This window comes from Camelus bactrianus, chromosome 24 (genome assembly GCF_048773025.1).
Source record: "Camelus bactrianus isolate YW-2024 breed Bactrian camel chromosome 24, ASM4877302v1, whole genome shotgun sequence".
NCBI classification, from domain to species: domain Eukaryota; kingdom Metazoa; phylum Chordata; class Mammalia; order Artiodactyla; family Camelidae; genus Camelus; species Camelus bactrianus.
This window is the reverse complement of record NC_133562.1, coordinates 16,391,873-16,411,966: the sequence shown is the minus strand read 5'-3', so window position 1 is coordinate 16,411,966 and position 20,094 is coordinate 16,391,873. Positions and strand designations below refer to the sequence as shown.

The following is a 20,094-nucleotide window of genomic DNA, read 5'->3' as shown; positions in this document are numbered from 1 at the left end:
GGCTGTTTCAGGATTCCCATTAAAGGGCAGTTCAGGGCTTCAATGCCGGGGTTTCACACACGCGCGCACAAGACAGGAAGCAGGATGTGGGCCAGGAAGACACTTCTGGTTTTTCTAGGCCAGACGTCCAGCACCTAGCAAAACGCCTAATATTTCGTTAATTCTCAATAAGGATTTGACGAATAGTAAATCTACTTCTATGTATTATAAATAAAACCAGAATCAACCTGACTTTCTTTGTCTTCTTTCCTTCTTTGTAGAAACTTCTCTTGGGGGCAAATAAGATCAGGATTACAGGAATGTAGTCTAATGCGTTTTATGGTGGAGAGGAGCCAGATGTTAAGTGTCAGATAGGTCCGCTGCTGCTAACACATGGGGTAGTATTTTCTGGGTCTCAACTTCCTCAGATATAAAAATTAGGGGGTTGCTATGGTCTGAATGTCTGTGTTCCCCCCAAAATTCGTATGTTGCAATCCTAATGCCCAGTGCGATGGTATCAGGAGGCGGGGCCTTTGGGAGGTGATTAGGTCATGAGGGTGGAGCCTCATGAATGGGATTAATGCTTTGATAAGAAAGTTCCCAGACTTGGAATGTGAGGACACAGAGAGAAAGCACCTGCTGTGAACCCAGAAGCGGGCTCTCACCAGAACTCAACCATGCTGGCGCCTTGATCATATACCTCCCAGCCTGCAGAACTGTGAGAAATAAATCTCCATCCTCTATAAGCTACATAGTCCCTGGTACTGTGTTATAACAGCCTGAATGGACAAGAACAGGGGTCCAGGTTAGATAATCTGAAATATCTCTTCTGAAGCTTCAATTCTATCATTTTAAGACATAATCAGTGGCAGATCTAACTAGGATATTACTTGGAATAATTGTACCTTATTTATGTCAGGCTCCCAGGTACCTAGCACAGAGTCAGGGAACAGGAGAGATACTTAATACATATTTAAAGAACAAATAAATAAATGAATGATCATGATAGGTACAAATGTGGCATAAGAATCATTAGGGTTTTTCACAAAAGGAAAGACCCCTTCTCTCAATACTGATTTTTGGCAAGGAGAGTGAAGTGAGAAGATTGCTTTTTGGAGATTTTGAGTTTATTCATGTCAATGATTATTCTTCTACATGGTGTTTGAATTGTGTGATTAAAAAAAGTTCAGACCAAGTTTAGGGCTCATGGTGTCACTAGGTCTAGAGAAATTTTTATTTTGCATCCAAAACAAACCCTTTCATAATGAGCTACAAATATTCATTTCCATAAATATTCTTAAGGAGAAAAAAAGAAGAGAGTCAGAAATTCTTGCCTCAAAAAGTCCCCAGCTCTCGTGATGATTCTTCATAACATTTATCCTTAAAATTCTATCAGTCTACAACTTTAGATATCATTTCCAGGCTTATGCTCACATCAGTAAATGAGGTTTTTGCAAAAATCGGTTTCAGAACCACAAGGTGCTGTATCTTTTAAACTCTTGTTGAACAGAAACAGTGCTAATTTTAGCATCAAACTAAACATAAATGCATTTGCCACGAGAAAAAAAGACCCGTGGACTTCTAAATAGCTGACTCTCAGGAAATATTTTAAATGGAAAATTCTAGCATTATCTTAGGTACATATTCTTCTTACAGGATTAAGTTGGAAAGCTCTTTTAGAGGGGTAGTTTGCTGGAGTAGAAAAATATGACTTAACATTCTTGTTCTGCCTCTTACTAGAAATATGACATTGGCAACTTACCTAAACTCTAGTTTTCTTCTAAATAAAGAGGGAAATAATAGCTAATTTGAGGAGTTATTATGAAAATTAAATAAGGTAATGTTCATGGAGCATCTGCTTTGGTGCTCAGCACAAAACGGGACAGATCTGCTCTGTGAGGTCCCCCTTCCCCAATGGAACGCTCCTTCTGCTTGTAATGGCTGGATGAAGCGTTATAATCTTCATCACATTAAAAATGCTCAAACCTATCTCAAAATATGACCCCCTCATACTTCATTCAAAACCAAAAAGGACTATACTGAACTTGGTAAAGAAGATTCAAAGATTTAAACAAAGCAGAACCAAACCAAATCAAACCAAAACCTTGGCACTAGTCCTGGATGAAAATTTCAGAGGGAAGATGGACAGACACCATGAGGAATTACAACGCAAGACTGTGAGCGATTGCACAAGATGGCTTTTCTTTCTGCTGTCTACAACAGGAGCTGATCTCTGTGATGACATGCTAAGGAATACAGGAGGCAGGCTTTGTCCTGCAGTCAGTGGGACAGCCAACACTGGCTTCCAGATCAACGTGGGTAAGGATAATTAGATCACATTGGCTACTGTTGGCTACCTATGAGGTACCAGGAACTGTACTTGCTGGTTTTTCGAATATTATTTTCTCATTAAATTAGACATATCTTTTCAGGTGGGGAATCTGAGGCTCAGGGAGCTTAAGGAACTTGCTGCTCAAGATTATAGATTCTTCAATTAAGCAAATGGCATAAAACAGCAATAGAGCTTTTAAAACATTAATTTCAGGACAAACCATTAAAGAATGGGAATGATGAGATCTGAATGTCAATTAGGTAGCTGATTTAGGCAGTCATGTTTTAAAAGGGAAGGAGAGTAGAAACACCGAAAAGAGGGAATTTGTGTTCAAAGTGAGGTTGTTCAAGATTTGAGCAAGATTTCTTAATACAAGTGTATTCTAGAAAGACACAAATTTTAAACTAATAAAACAGTGTTGCTTCTGTGTTTTATAGTTACTTGATGATTGCATTACAGGAGAGACGGGGTAGCATAAAAATTAAGGGTTGAGCTCTAAGTCAGACTGTCTGGCTTTGAATTTTCACCCCAACTTAGTTAACCTCAGGCAGGTTATTTATCCTTTCTGGGCCCTACTTTCCTCATCTTTAAAAAAGGAGATAATAATATTACTTACGCCAGAGGACTGTTTAGGCATTGAAAGGAAGTTTACCTGCATTCAAAACAGTGTTCAGTATAAGGCAGGAACTCAAGCCAGCATCGCTTTGTGCCTTTGCTCTTATTCACTGTAGATAATTTCTAAGTAAATTCAGCAATTTATTCAGAAGTTATCTACAGCATGCCAAGCACGGTGCTTGTTTCCAGGGGTGCGAAGATGGATAACAGATGATTTCTGCCTTTTAAACACATTTGATTTTCCCAACATCATACTTGGTGGTTCAACAGAAGTAGTAAGACTACTTCTTGGTTAACACATCTTCCTCGATTCTTTGGGCACCAGTGATTTCAAATCTCTATCCATAACGTCGCTCATTAGTGTAACGACTAACGCTTCCACTCCTCCGACCCCCTCTTCCAATGTGACATTAAAATATGTTCAGCCCGAGTTATCTTTTAGGACAAGTGGTCCCCTCCACCCGCAGGCAGTACTGTGAAGTTAGCGAGATGATTTCATTGTCTCCACCTACTGATGGGTACCAGACTCTCAGAAGCTGAGTGTCCGCACCGCTACCGCAGGAGTCTCTTCCTTGCTAATTCATCAGACTTCTGTGTGATGTAGTATGTATTATTAAAGGATGTATTTCTCTTCCCAAGAATATTTTTTTTAAATGTGACTTTATAAAGCCTCATTTCCAAAAGCTAGAGAGAATCATTAATGACTAGAATGGTCAGTGCCGTACCAAACAAAGGAAGACCTGAGAACCCCCGTTACACACTACTGCATTTTCAACAGCGCCATAAAGCTGCTCGTCCCTGTGGCTCCCAATTTTAGGTTATGAAGGGGTCCAAGTAATTTTGCTCCTGATGGTATTGTCACATTGTCTGAAAGGATTCTCAATTAGGCATTGCAGGTGAAACACTGACACTGGTAGAATAGATGGAAATTGTTGGTCAGAGGGACACCATGTCGTTCTGGGTGTACGCACAGTACGTTAGAATAGACAGGTGGGCAGTCATGACGACCTCTGAGAAAAGCCTGGAAAGGAACGTGTCTACGTGAATAAATGGGAAGGAAATGAAAATAGCGAGGCACTTGCATTTAAAATAACCAAGTGAATTGCCAAAATAATGACGTTAAAAAGCTTCTTGCATACCCGGGAAGCCCTTTAGAGCGAGTGGGGTTGCTGGGACAGTGGCGAATTGTTTACCTGTCACAAAGGACAGACACTGGCATCCTCATCACCGTGCTTTCCAATATATTCACTGTTTATTATGGGAAATGGAAAATGTTCAGACCATAAGGCATCTTCCAGTAGCAAAGAACCATTATTGAAAGAGAGACATCAGAGCCATCATAAAATAAATCCGAAGCTTGAGATTTAAATGTGAAGGCAGAAATAAGACTGATGCCCTGAGAAGTTCTTATGTTGCACAGACAGAAGTTTGTGAAATGTGAATATTAAAAAAAAAAAAGTAAAGATCATATTTGGTGCCTATCTGAGAATTTAAAAAAACTTCCCATTAATTTGATACACACAATGGGAATCTCAACAATGATTTTGTTAACAGCAACAAATTAATGCCACAACATTGTGGGATTTGGAAGATGGCTTTAAACACGCCAGACTAGATGTCTGTTCAGTGTGAAAATATCCAGCTTTCCATATAACTTAAAATTTTCTTTCCTGAGAATCATTTATTTTTCTCTTCGGAGAAGCAAGTAATCCTTGTTCACTTTTCTTCCAATAATTTTGGGAGAAACTAGTGAAGCACTGATGGCTCAGTTAGGAACTAACCAAGGGAAAACGGTAAACATGTAAAACAGATGGAATTTAATCCAGGAAAATGGTTACCTGGATGATGGAAGGACTGAGAAGCTAAACTGAAGCCAGTTAATCAACCTGGAGATGTAGCAGCAGCAGGAAGGCAGACACACGACCACCCACAGGTCCCAAGGGACAGAAGGAAGCGGTGATATTAATGGAGCTCAGAGTTCAAGGTCACTAGGGGAAGCCAGAGGCAACAAGAGGGCAAACCCAGCCCATAGGGGACAGCCCCCAAGGAGCCAGCCGAACAGTGGCAGGGCCAGGAATGGATGCGAAGCCAAAAACAGGCAGACCAGCACAATCGGAAAGGAGGGAGTTAAGTAAGTCAAGTAAACACGTTTTCCACTTTCATTTTCTCCTCCAGAGTAATGTTACACCAGGCAAACTGATTTACTGATATTCTCAAAGGGCATTAAGTTTAGCTCCTGGGAACTGCGTTCAACAACATCTTGTAAATAAATGAAATCACCATTTTGGTTCCACATCTGACCTCGATAAACCAAATTTACACCCCTCCTTAAGATTATGACACAACGATCCACTTTCACTTTGAAGCTAATGAAGATTATAAAGGGAGCATCACTGACTTTTTAGATTAGATCCAGCCAGTGGTCGATGCTCCATCAGCTGCTTTGCTTTATTCAGAATTGTGAACACAGGTACAGTCTGATTTTCCGGAAAACACTATTCAAAGTGGGTAAGCAAACCACACTTAGAGAACAGGACTCAGCTGGCGGGGTGGAAAGCCACACAATTTCCACCATAAGACAACCGCTCCGTTCCTCTGTTTCTCTCCGATTTGCTGAGAAATGACAACGGCATACTGCGGACTAAGAGTAAAGCATCCATTTGTACGCTCATGTCTTTTGTAGCATGGAATTACGTATGGTGATGGAAAGAAAAATTTATCCATCCATTCCATGGCCAGGCAAAACTGAGCTCAACGTGCGAGCACGTGTGTGTGGTTAATCATACAAACAGCAGTTTGAAAACCATACCTAACCTAAACCATGCCCTGTGTTAATTTAAGCAATGTACAACCTCCCCACAGGGCAGGGCAGCCTCTGAAACATTGACCTTATCTCACACTCCAACTTGTAATGATTAAACTGTCATCACCACGATCAAATTTTTCTCTCATTTATGTCATTAAAACATGGTTTTGTCTCATTATGACTTATTACTCCGCTATTAAGTACTTTTATATATTTTAAAAATTAGATGACCTTTAGGATAGAATGAAACATTACTGCTTTTATTGTCTTGATGTTTCCATTAAGCAAACATTTGCTTAATGGAAATCAGGAAGAGATGGCAAGGCTGTCTCTAGATCTAGATGGTTTCTGTTAATAACAAAAATAAACAAAAGGCCCATCAACAGAGCCTTCACTGAGTGGCACCTCACTTAAAAGCATAAAATGCCGATAACAGGTAACCCCATTTTCTTTTCATGCAAAGAAGAGACGCACTTTCAGGGGAAATAGTTTAATGTCCATCTTAAGTTCCTTGTCTCAGACACACTCACCTAAAATTCAGTGAAGGAACAGCATGAACTTTCCAAAACCATCTGTTTTCTCTCCTTTGAAATGGCAGTTGACTGTGGCATTTAAAGGCTTCCCAAGCACTTCATCCAGGAGCTGGTAAATCTCACTTACCTGTAATGAGAAAACACACTTCTACTTAGCAAAGCAACTCACACTTACAAGCTGATTACAGAAACAGAATGGGCCGATCTGGAACCCACAGAGTTTTTCAAGTTCCCTCATCCACTGAGAAAGATTTGTAACCCTCAACTCAGAACTTCGGTTTTTCATTTACTATAGGAAATATTTAGAAAAATGGACGTTTGTGCCAGAAGTTTCACAGATGAGGACGGAGAGGCCTGGGGGGGTAGAGTGGCTGCCAAGATTGAGAAGCTGGTTGGCAACAAAGAGCAGCCTTGAACCTTGGGCTCCTAACATAGCCTTTCATTTTTGGTTGATTAAAAACCCGGAAATGGGAAAACAGAGAATCTTCTGTGTTTTCCAAGTTGTTAATTATCTAGAATATTGTGTCACCATAACTATACCAAAGACAAGGAAACTGGAGTTGAGGTCAGAGCCCTCAGACCAACCTTTCCTCTAAGGGTAGACATCCAGCAGGCGCGGACTGCCGCAGAGGCGACCTGACATCATTTAATGATCCATACAATTTATCACGTGCGTCATAATAACATAAATAGTAACTAGTTCAGAATATTGTCTGCTGGTGTTTCTTAACAAAGTGGGAGGATGTTGTAGTCTTTCGCCTTCTGAGAAAACTCACAGAGGAGAACGGAAAGAGAGACGCCAGGTTGCACGCTGCAATGTGTCTGAGTCCCTGTCCTGAAGCGTGGAAGCACCTCTCTCCCCAGCATCTCCCATCAGCTAGTCTCTCCCACCTTTCTTTCTTCCCCTTCTGCTTCCCCTTTCCTTCTTCTTACCAAAACACAGGTTGGATGTTACTACCTACGTGCCAGATGGCTTGAAGCAGCAGAAATTTGAAGCTTAGGAAATCCCACATTAAGATGAAGGAAGAGTGGGGAGAAAGAGGATCCCAATGAATAAAGCAGAGAAGGCGTCTGATGGTGGTGGGGCTGGAAAAGGAAGGGACAGAGGAACCTTGCTCTGCACCCTGGCCGGTGGCAGGTGGCCTCTGTCTCCAGGGCCACCCTGCACTTCCCTCTCCCACTGTTTTCCTTGGCCCAGGTTCTCTACAACAATGGGAATAAATATTTCAGCGTTCATGGCTTCCAGCATTCTGTGTGGTTTTTTTTAGGTTTGTAGAGAAAATCCTATACAATAACTTCCTCTGCCTCTAGTCCAAGTTCTCAGATGTATTCAAGATTGCATGAGATTTACTTAATAGGAGAGAAAGAAATTTTCATTAAAAGTTTAGAACAATTAACACCTTGTTCCGTCACATTAGAACCCAACAGCCTCTCACTCGACTTAGATTCTGGCTACATGCATGTATGTGGTATTCTTTGAATTAAATGTATTATTACAACAATAGTACTTTCAGATTTTTTTTGTTTCCTTAAAGTACATGCTACTATTTTTTTTTTTTAAACTGGGGTTCGGGTAAATTAGATTGATGCATCAGGGAATAAGTGATATATTAAAAATACTAGGCTTCCTTCATGAGTGCAGCTCTCCAAGCCAGAGCACTAGGAAATAAATGGAAATCTTACATAATCTTATAAATATTTTAATTTTATTTTTGATTGAAGTGTAGTTGATTTACAATGTTAGTTTCAGGTGTACAGCAAAGTGATTCAGTTACACCTATATATTTCTCAGGTTCTTTGCCATTATATATTATTACAAGAAATTGAATATAGTTCCCTGTGTATACAGCAGGTCCTTGTTTATTAATTTTATGTATAGTAATGTGTACCTGCTAATTCCAAACTCCTAATTTATCCCTCCCTGCCCTTTCCCCTTTGGTAACCATAGTTTGTTTTCTTTCTATATATAAATATATATATACAAAATAAAGTTTGCACACTTAGATAAATGTACCTCTAGCTACACCTGGCAATTTAAAGTCACTCAAGAAATCCTTGGTATAGGTTGGCCTGGGCATCTCTTAGGATCGTTCTGCTGGTTGATGCTCCCCTGCCTGAAGATTTTGGGAAGGATGTTTTGCACTTCCATTTTTGACCTGGGCCATCCCAGCCCCCAGCGGACTGGGAGGCAGATGAGAGAAATGCTCAGACAGAGGCACTGGGTGAAAGCACCCACAGGGCGGCTCAGGATGCGCACCTTAACCGGGACCTATGACTGCAATAAGAGGGGCACTGACGTCCTGATTATGAGCCAGTTGTTCTTGCTGTTTGTCCCCCACCAGCAAGTGGCCCCCATCTCAGCCTGCATCCCACAGGCAGTGATCAGAAACAGCTGTCTAGCAGGCAGCTCCATCCCTACCCCTCTCAGCTTCTGTCCCCTGTGACCTCTTGACGATACTCAGAACCGATTATCCACAATTCTCTCTACTCTTGAGCCTGAGGGTGGCCACCTCTGAATTAAAGGCATCAGTCCTGCCCTCTACTCTCCTTGCAGCCCAGTGGACGCTTGCAAGGAAAATTCTCATGTGAACACTGATTGCAAAGAGCCAATGATAACTTTCTCTCTTAAAATTCTTATTTAAAGTCTATGTCAGCTACCAAATTCTAGTCTGACTAATGTGTGACTTGAAGTTAAAATTTAGTGTCACGTCTTCAGAATTTAAGCAGTCCTTTTTGAGTGAATAACTAGGAACAAAATGAATGAAACTGATGCATAAATGTGGCTTACATATTTATATGTTTTTCTATGTCTATGTTTTCATCTGTAGGAAGAGGGGCACCCTTTACAAATTGTTCATTGAATTACTGATGCAAATTTCTTACTGTGTCCTTTTTCGCTATTAACTGTTTTAACTTAAAAAAATTTTTTTTAATTGCAGTCTAGTTGATTTACAATGTTGTGTTAGTTTCAGGTGTACAGCAAAATGATTCAGTTTTATATATATATATATTCTTTCTCAGATTCTTTTCCATTGTTACAAGATATTGAATATAGTTCCCTGTGCTCTACAGCAGGTCCTTGTTGTTTATCTATTTTAAATATAGTCCTGTGTATATGTTAATCTCAAACTCCTAATTTATCCTTCCCCCCCAACCCCTTTCCCCTTTGGTAACCATAGTTTGTTTTCTACGTCTGAGTCTATTTCTGGTTTTATAGATAAGTTCACTTGTATTTTTTTTTTGTAGGTTCCACAGATAAGTGATACCATATGACTTTTGTCTTTCTCTGCTTCTTGCTAGGCAGCCACTGATTTCTGTGAAGTTTTGAAGTCTTTGGCCAAATAATCAGGGAAATGAATCTAATCTCAGAGGAAGCAGTGCATCTGTAATTTTTGCCCATCACATTAGAGCAGAAACATGGACTGTACTTCCCAATATGAAACATCTCGGTGCCTGCAGAGGGAAGGTAGTCACCGCCTGCCTCACCGCTCAGTCACCTACTTACCGCCCCTGTGACACGGAGCCAGACCGCCAGGGAACATTAGAGCAAGAGGAAGCCAGTAGCAGGGTATTCAGTTTCCCTCTTGATATTTCACCAATAGACGAGGATAAAAAAGTCATCCTTCATCACTCAGGTTAAAGTAAGATAAAGCGAGAGGACAACAATATTTGGACAAAACAGCTGTCAGAAGGAAACAGACATCTACAGTTTGCCGTGAATGTAGAATTTTTTATAGCATAAAGCCAGAGGCCCGCTGACATTCAGGAACTGGCAAACATTTTTTGCTTGTCAACATCAGTTCAGAGGGGTTTTCAGTCAAATGTTTTAAAGCTGCTGAGAAGGAAGAAGGTGGTTCATAAAGGACTTCCCAGCTCTGTTCCTTGCCCGGCACGTTTTCCCGAGGGACTGCCTTTGTGTTTCTATCTGCTGCCTCTCACTGTAAGGCTGGGCAGGTGCTAACCCAGATGGCAGTTGCATTTTAAAAGAACCTCCCCCTTCCCAGCTGCCCCCGCATGTTTAATGATTTGCACTGTACCTGGGCAGTGCCCTGCACAGAGGAACTCAGTTGTGGAGAACTCCCTTGAGTGTCCATCATTTTTTTCTTTTTTAAAATAATGAGTGTAAAAATAATTAGCTATATGTTAGTACATATGCGTAAGCAAGTTTAATAAAAAATGAATCAAGAGATGACTGGAAACGTGGATTTTTTTTTTTTACAATCAAAGGAACTTTCTACTTTACGAAATGTAGAAAATACAATCAATTGCAAAGAAAACTAAAATCATCCACATTCCACTACCCAGAGGCAATCCCTATTAAGATTTTATACATTCACTTCCAATTATATATACATATATATGTATACACACATGTAATCTTTAATGAAATTGAGGGATTAGAAACTATATGTAATTTTATTTCGACTTATTTTCATTCTTTGTATTCTTCTAGTATTAGTGATCCACACATATTCAGCATACACACTTCCTCTTTCACGGCTCTGAGATTATTTGCTCAAACTTGCTAATTAAAGATGCGCATCAAAGTTTTAAGACTGAATAAGATTTTTGCTGTTGTTGATGCCTGCCTTGTTTTTCACTGTAAGTGCGCGGCAGTGAAGAGCATGATTATTACGGTACAGTTTGGTATCAGTGCCTTGATTTGTAATAAGATTACAGCAACTTCATCCGCCATTACTTTTTCATTATCGCTGCAAATGTCCACGCAGTCAAAATGGCTAATAATCTGTTAGAGTTATGACTGAAATAGTTTTGGCCTCAAGGACCCTGGGAGAGTGTCTTGGGGACTTTACTCTGAGAACCACTGTCCTAAAAGGAAGGGGATATAATAAGAGGGTAGAGTGAAGACACTTGGACAGAGCCGCTGGTAAACTTCACCTCATTTCTGACTTCATCTCTGTGTAATATCGAGCAAGTTACTTACCCTCCCCAAGCTGCATTTTTTCCACACCTCTAAAATAGGAATAACAGATCTCACCTCACAGAGTTGTTCCAAGGATTAAAGGCAGTCACTTAGCCTGACACATGGTAAACTCAACACACATTAACTATGATTACTAATATTTATATCATCACTTCTTTTTGAGACCAAGCAGCAGTGATGTGAGTAAGTCAGAGGATCAGCTGTGTTTGCTGGGATTTGTTTATGCTGCACCCATCTAAATTTAGCTCTAGATTTCCTCTGTGAGTACAAGCTATAAGCAGATATATATATATATATATATATATATATATATGTATGTATATATATATATATATATTTTCCTACTATATTGAGCATAGAGATTGAACGTTTGCCCTTAGGATGCTGATTTTGCAAATCTCTGTGTAGTCAGTCACGAGAGAGATCTCTGGGTGGTTAGAGCTACTGATGACAAATGATAGATGATATTTTGATGGGGACCTTGATCTCTCAGCCCCAATCTGCTGTCTGTCACAGTCCCGTGAGGGAAGCAGATACGACCAGTGGGTTACACTCTGATCAGAAAGCCAGATTACAAGGAGTCATGGGGGCCCCGGTTGCTAAGGCCTGGAAGAAACACTGGAGCAATGTCTTTCCCAGAACGTTTATTCCTGCCCTAATCTCAGTCCTCCAGATTTCACCACTTGGTGGAAAAAAATGAATTGAAGGAAATGGTCTCTAAGGAAAATAGAGGGAACGAGGGTTTTTGCCCCAAGAAAGAGTGAGGTGTGTGTGTGCACACACACGTGTATGTATGTGTTGCACTCTCACCAACAGGAATTTAGCAGACTATGTGGTGGAAAATTCTAACCATGTAGACCCATCTAACTGATGTCAGTGGGGAAATACGTGGGGGTAAAGCAAAGAGACCCAGGTACACTCTGCCAGCACACTGTCCCCCTATGAATATTTTTTACTGCCTCAAAGACCTACGCTCTGTCTTATTTTCTTTGTAATTGTAAGAGGTTCACTTGGTCTGTTTTTCTTTTTATTGCTTTTGAGACTGACCTGAGTACAAAAGAAAAATCCAAAACCAAACAGCTCTTCACAATGATGCAAGCTTGATTATAAGGGGCCCATGATATCTGGTCTCAATGTTGGAAAAATAATAGCACGGGGGTAGCGATGGAACTGAAACGAAGACTGTGTGCCCTGTTTAAAGAGAGCAGTGCCCTCCAGCTGAGCCACATACAGGCGTGGACCCAATTTGGCCGTATCTTCCTGTTTTCATGTTCAGGGTGGAAATCCAGATTTTTTTTACAAGAAATCTTTACATTTATAAATAGATCAAACAAAACATGCTGGCGAGGTTTGCAGGCTACCAAATTTGAGATTTATCCAAAGATATGATTTCATTTCCGTCCATCTCTTGAATCAATGTACTGTGCACCTGACTCATCTGTCACCACAGGGTGGGAACAGAGGACAGAGCGGAGCCTCGATCTCCCTCTAGTGGTTACAAAGTGCCAAAACAACTAGCTGAACACCCATTCCATTTATTTCATGAAGTCCTTTCATATACTGGAAACTCACTAAAATCAGTAGAGTGGACTCTGGCTCTTCTGTGTGAGATGTGAACCACATGGTAATATTACTGTTAGTTCGTATTAGACTCTGGGATAATAAGCAACAGGAAGAAGGAGCAGGGAAATCAGTTCATGTAGAGACCGGAGACTTGGAACGCATGAGTTCTAGAGCGAGCCACCAGGAAAAGAGAAGAATCTGAGAAGCTGTGCTCTAGCTGAAGGCAGGGCCAGCAGTCCACGCCGCTGGCTGCAAGGTACACACTGTTTTACACGTACAGATGAGCGTAGTGTGAAGAATCGTCTTATCCACTGGCTCATTTGATCCCTGTCTTAAGAATCCGATGGCAGCTTAGCATTTATGAATTAACCGAGGACATCCCATCCTTTGGTTTAGAAGCTGAACTCGAGGAAGAGCACTGTTAGGGTGGGGAAGGAGATAAATTTGGTAATTTTGAAAAGATTAAACAAAATTTCAAACAGGTTAATAATATAGAGCTAATAAAGGATGCTGAGAAAGTTGAAACATGGATCCTGTGACAGCCTTGTTTCACTCGGGCGCCCGTGTTGTCTGAGAACACTGTCCCCAAGTGTTACATGCCTGCAGCTCAAATGTCAGCTTCCAAGGACGGTTCCCCCTGTGTATTCACTTCCCTGCTGTTATGCCCTCTGTGACACACTCAGATAATTTAACGAACTGAAATACAATGGCTTTTAGAAGCTCACGGCTCCATTTTACTTTTGTTTTAAAAACAGCGTTTGAGTTCAGAGCATGTCAGCAAAACCAACCGAAAGAATGTGGATGTTGCTACAAAGTCAGCTTTTCAGAAGCTGGAGGCGGCGTTGCTGGCCGGCTGTCAAACTGTCCCCGGGGCGGCAGGGCGGCGGGGGACGATGAGTCAGCACCAAACACAGTGACCCATGAACGTGCCTGGCAACCGGCACACACGCGCCTTCAGAGAGCACGGGAGGAGGGAGATGTTTTATTTTTCACGTTTATTGAGAAGGAAATCCGGACAGGTCATTAAAGCTCACGGATGCATTCATGTGAGTCTGTCTGTATCGGAACCCGGATTACAATATTTATACATATGGATTCCGTCTGTCCAGAAAAACATATTCGGAGTGAGAGCTGAGATGTCAGAAGTGAGGCATTTCAAATGGGATATTGCCGTGGAAAGAGCGAGCCGTGTTTTACACTCCGGCTGTCCAGTCCAATAGCCGTTGGCCACGTGTGGCTCCTGGGCAGTTCAAATGTGCCTAGTCCAAACTGAGATGTGCTGTTAAGTGGAAAAACACACTGGATTCCAAAAATTCAGGGAAAAAGAAGATAATGAAAATATCTCTTTGATAACTTTTTATACTGATCACATGCTGAAATAACATTTTTGATATATTGGATGAAGTGGAATATATTTCCATGAATTTCACCTGTTTCCTTTAACTTTTTATGGCGGCTATTAGACAATTTAAAATTCCTTATGTGATTTGTATTATATTTCAATTGGACAGTGCTGCTTTAGAAGAAGAAATACGATTTCATCTCCTTCCAGCCCCACCCCGCCATACACACACACACACACACACACACACACACACACACACACACACACACACACACACGGGATAGGAAGGGAGCTAGAGTAGTGAGCCATTTAAAAATCACAGGCTTCAGAATTCCATTCTAGGTGCCGATTTGGAGATCTACACCAGAAAATGGGTATAATATGAGCCACAGCGCTGGAAGACATCCTATCTTAAATTGCCAATAGGCCTCAACTGTAGGTCCAGGGATGAAAGGGCAGGTGTCAAAGTTCATTTAATTCTGGCCACTTCACTAAGAATGAAAGGGGACTGCCAAAGATGCTGAAAATGCTTTTCCCCCTTACCAACCACTCTCATAGAAAAACAAAATGAGCTCTGTAGAAAGGACCTGGGGTAGCTTCCTGAAGTCTTCAATCTGATTTAGACATGGATGCTCTCAAGAATGATTTAACTGTGGTGGTCGAAACCGTTATCATAACACATTGGGCTAAAACTTTGACTTCATAAGGATTTTGATGAAAGCAAAATCTAGACACTCATTTGGCTATTTGAATCCACCCATGAAAAATCCTACTTTCTAGATCTGCCTGAATGTGGCTTTGTGTGTGTGTGTGTGTTTTGAATTTGACTTCTCACTGCTACTAAATTATCCCCCTAAATGCCAGCTAGTGTTGAGAGGTTTCTCCTGCCCCTTGCTGCTCCATTCTTTTTAGTTTCAGTCCATGGATGAGATACGTCACCCAGCTTCTTTTATCCTCATCTTAGCCATCATCTGCTTTGAGGACTGTGGAGTCCTGGAGTGGAACAGATGCCACTTTGGGGCTCCAAAGCCATCGCCCCTTACCCTTAAATTTCTCTTTCATCCATTTTAACTATTGACTTGACTTTTTATGAGCAGAGCTGGAAAACAAGGAGCTGAGCAGAGGGCTCATTAATGGGGGCCAGGTTAGTCTGAACGATTGTCCAATGGTATGTTCTCACAATAAAAAAGGTGGTGGTGTTCTTGGCTCCAGAAAGAGTAGGAAGAAAGGGTGACATTTCTCAAATGTTTCTTCACTTAAAGCTATGCAATAGCTCCCCCTCATCCCAAATAAGCAACCTAATTTTGTCCCTCAAAATCAGAAATTGGGACAGGTTTCTGGAGGTAGGGGGACTTCTGTTGGAGAGTGGCTTGTGACACTTCCCTAAAATCTCTATTATATTCTTCCTTCTCTAAATAGACACATATGAAATGCAGTGTATTCATATAAAGTTACAGAAATGTTTTAAAGAAAAATTAAGATGTGCACTTTAATAATATTTCAGATTATTTTTCATATATTTTCATATGCTTTCTTATTTTATTAAAAAAATTGAATGTTACATTAAGTGGTACAATATGAGCATTTTCATAAGGGATCAAAACTAGACAAACACTTTTATTACTCTCCTGGGTAATTTAAAAAAATCTTTTCAGTTTGGACAGGGAAAGGAAATTGATTTATACCACATTTAACTTTTTGACAAGTTGATTTTTTCAGTCTAAATTCTTGACAAGTGTTTCTGAGCAATATAAAGAAAAGCACCTATATTTGGAAAACATACAAAAGCAAGGAAAGTTCAGGCAAGCTAGGAGAAGCTTATAGCATGTGGAGAATAGCAATTTTATATTATCTGATTCCAATGGTTGGAGTTTGAAAGATGATGAAGAAGACTGCAAATATGGAAAGACAATGTAAAACAGGCCGATTTAATTTCACAAAATTTTTAGATAACTGCATTACACTGTTAAAGATTTCAACATCTAATAGATAGAATTTTCCTCTCTTTATTCTAGATTTTATTACCAAGAAATATAATAAAAAATATGGAATCCTATACATTCTAAGATTTTATGGGTTGTTGACAAAACTCTGAGAAACTAAAGAAAAAAAAAAAGCCATACCATTGAAGGCTGTGACATCTGTGAAACGTGGTTTGGGAAACTTGACAGGGCTTGGAAGACTTCAAATCAGAGAATAAAAAGCAATTTCAGATTGCTCCCTGACCCGGAAGTTCAGGAAGAAAGGGGTTATTGGTGATTGACAGCTCATCTCAAGTCCTTTTTTCACGCCATCGGCGTTAACGGAAGATGAAAGATGACACGATTCTCAGACACTTAAGGTAAGAAGAGCCCCTCCGTTCTCCTGAATGCGATTCCTAGCAGGACAACGTGCAGAAGATAAAACTCAAAGTACACAGCTCTCACCGGCACCACCGAGATGCGCTGCTTTAATGAACGGCTTGCCTCACCTGTTCTAGGATTGACAGTCTGTGCTCAGTGTTTAGTAACACTGAAATAAGAAATAAAATCATGGTGGAGCTATGTCTCATTAAAGAAACTAAAGGAACGTGTAACTCTAGCTTTATAAAAGGAACTTATAAACTGTGTTAAAATGTGACAACGCTAGAAACCGTGCTGCAGTGGGATTCCTCAAAGCACAGAATTATGGTCAAGAACATAAGGTCCATTTGCATAACTTAATTCTTTCATCTGCAGCAAGAGAAACAGCCAATAATTAAACATTACTGTGTGTATAAGCATGTGTACATGTGTGTACGTGTGTGTGTGTGTGTGTGAAGCGTCTCTTGTCTGCTCATTTAAGGGTAGAATGTGAAAGTTGACAAGCCGGAGAATAAGGGAAACTGACAACTTAATTTCTTTGTGTATATGAATATTGACTTTCTTCCCCCCCAGAGAGTCTGTGTACTCCATGGCAAGATTATAAGACTCCTGGAAAGACTGACCCATTCATACTCTAACAGAAGAGTTTTATTGTACTCAAATGCATCAAGTTCTTAGAAAGGAATTCGGGCAATCTAACTTCCAGAAAAATCTATCTATTATTACTTATTAATTGTAAACCTAAGTGCTTACAGGAAACAGAACATAGTTTAACCAGAGTAGTGACCCTCTGAGTGTTTTTAGAAATTAAAGCTATACAACTTCTGTGATAAAAGGTGAAAACATAAGAAAATCAACAGCTGAACTGGCAAAATGCACAACAATCTGCTCACATATCTAAGAGTTTTTCCTTCTCATTTAATAATAATTAATAACAGCAAATACACTCAAAAACAACTACCCGCATAGCTATGCCTTTAACCACTGCTGCCTTACCAGTGGTAGTTAAGCAAGTAGGCTTCTGAGCATCTTTAAGCATGAAAATGATGGAGTCGGGGAGAGGAGGGGAGGTGAGGAGTGACCTGAGTTATGCTCGGGGGATTCTCGTCTTCCTCTTGCTCCAAAGTACCACCAACTGTGTAAGAGAAAGAGGGGCAATAATTTCCTATAACTGACCCAGAGAAAGCTGGGGGTGGGAAGCTGTAGTGTGGGAAGGTCATTTCTTGAACCCAGCAGTTTACTTGCCTGCCTAGCAAATTTTGCGTGGCTGAATAAGAAAATATATGTTGCCAGCATGCTACAGGGTTCTGAAAAAAAATTACATATATTTGTAAAAAAGATTCCTTAATTATAAATATATACATACATACATATGTATGTATAGATAATTCTTTTGGAGTTTTACAGTTGACTTCCTAAATGCATATGTAGTGGAAAATTACCCTACATGGAAGATAAGTTCCAAACTCCTCTGCATTTGGGGTTCAGCATATGAGGCTTGTTTTCAGAACGTGCCCAAGAGATTAACTTTCACAACTAAGCTCCGCTCCAGCTCGTATTAACGGTACTGCTCTGAATATACACTGGCAAGATGCAGAAATACAGAGTGGCCAAGAGCATGGAGTTACAGCTATTCCTTATTTTCTCTAGAAGTCTTTCCTTATCTTTAATATAAGGAGAATATTAGTGCTTTCCCAGAGTCATCTGCTGGATTAACTTAGATAATGAATGAATGTATTGTACCTGGTACACAGCTAGGTACCCAACGACAGGTAACTGCTCAGGGATTATTAACCAGGTGAGGAGTGGGAAGTAACTAAATAGAAATGGGGGCATAGGAGAATTCCTTTCTTTTTTTTTCTATTAAAAAAAATTGAAGTAGAGTCAGTTTACAATGTTGTGTCAATGTCTGGTGTACAGCACAATGTTACAGTCATACACATACACGCATTTATTCATTTTCTAAGTGAGGTAAGCCAGAACGAGGAGGAGCATTTCTAGTCTTTTTTTTTTTTTTTGGTTTACCTTTGTTACTTTTATTCTATTTTTACTGAAGTATAGTCAGTTTGCAATGTTGTGTTAATTTCTGATGTACAGTGTAATATTTCAGTCATATATATACATACATATATTTGTTTTCATATTTTTTTCATTATAGGTTCATTATAGGCTACAATACTTTGTAGTCAAGGTATTGAATATAGTTCCCTGCGCTATACAGAAGAAACTAGTTGTTTATCTATTTTATATATGGTAGTTAATATTTGCAAATCCTTAATTCCCAATTTATCCCTTCCCACCCCTTTTCCCCCTAGTAACCATAAGTTTGTTTTCTATGTCTGTGTGTTGTCTATTTCTGTTTTGGAAATAAATTCATCATTTCATCTTTTCTTTAAGATTCCACATATGAGTGATATCATGTGGCATTTTTCTTTCTCTTTCTGGCTTACTTCACTTTAGAATGATGATCTAAAGAGTCGTTTCTTAAGTGAAAATCTCCTCCCTGTCAATTCTCAACAGCTCTGTTACATCAGCTACGTGAGAATATCACCAATCCAGCTAGAAGACTGCTGTCCAGTCACAGAAGAGAGAATTGAGGACAGTGACCAGGTCAATGACTGAGGCCACCCAAGCCCATAACTAAGTCCACAGTCCCTTGGTGAACCCCCTACCCTCAGCCCAGACTTCCTCTCAGGGGAATACTCTGAATGTGGGCTTCAGTTGATTATCTGGCATGGCCTCTGAAGGCTGACAAGGAAAGGCCTCACACCCTTTGACACAGTTTGCATGAAGCTCAAACAGCATTAGCAAGCCTGGGAATGTACAAACAGGCTGAAGGGGCCCACAGATCTGAAGACGTGTACGTCGGGTCTCTGGTTCAAAACTGTTTGGTATGTCAGCACGGATTCCTCAGTGGCATTTTAAAATTCCTTAGGGTTAAGTGGTTTTTCCTTGTCCTGTTATTCAAACAGACCTCAATACACTGGAGAGAATCAAGCCTTGACTACAGTATTCACCGTGGGGACAATCAGGATTCAACTTGAATATTCACTGTGTATCACAGAACCGGCCCAGAGTATGACGGGTGGGCCCAGGAAATGCAACAGTTAATCGCTAAAAACGTCAGCTGTAAATCCATGCAGAGAGCTGTAAAAGCGAAGGCGAGGAAGAATCTTACTTTTAGCAATCAACAGGTCCAAATCTACCATACTTTGCTTCTTTTCTGAATGAATGTAATTATAAGAATACACAAAAAGCCTAAGTAACACACAGAGCACACTGCAGAGCTGATAAGAGGGGTTTCAAGCACTTCAGAGGCATAAGCCTTAATAACATCTTATCCATCTGTGGGATTTTTATGTAAATCTTGGACTCTTGTCAGAAACGGCAATTTTTTTTTCAGAGGAATTATACTAGATTCAGGCTTAATCAGTTTGAAATAAATAATTTAATTGATCTGCTTGACGACGTGGGTCATGGTTATTATATAAGCGTGTTCATTCGTTTATGTATTTATTACGAACACTGCGGCTCACAGTGCAAAGTTAAGAGCTCTGGGAAGTACAATGATAAATTGGACCCGGACTCTGTCCCCGATAGCCCAGAGACCTTGTGGAGCACTGAAGACCCACTA

General features: G+C 40.3%; 1 protein-coding gene across 18 annotated transcripts in view; it reads right to left on the bottom strand.

The window, feature by feature from the left end:
* DTNA (dystrobrevin alpha) overlaps positions 1-20,094 on the bottom strand; it is a 294,094-nt gene that overhangs the window by 152,424 nt on the left and 121,576 nt on the right. For 16 of the 18 annotated variants that reach the window (XM_074352221.1, XM_074352223.1, XM_074352224.1 and 13 more), the window contains exon 2: positions 6,263-6,392. The exons of the other annotated variants lie outside the window; for them this stretch is intronic. The gene's annotated coding sequence lies outside the window, so the exon portion shown is untranslated. The remainder of the gene's footprint in view (positions 1-6,262; positions 6,393-20,094) is intronic. 18 annotated transcript variants of the gene reach the window in all.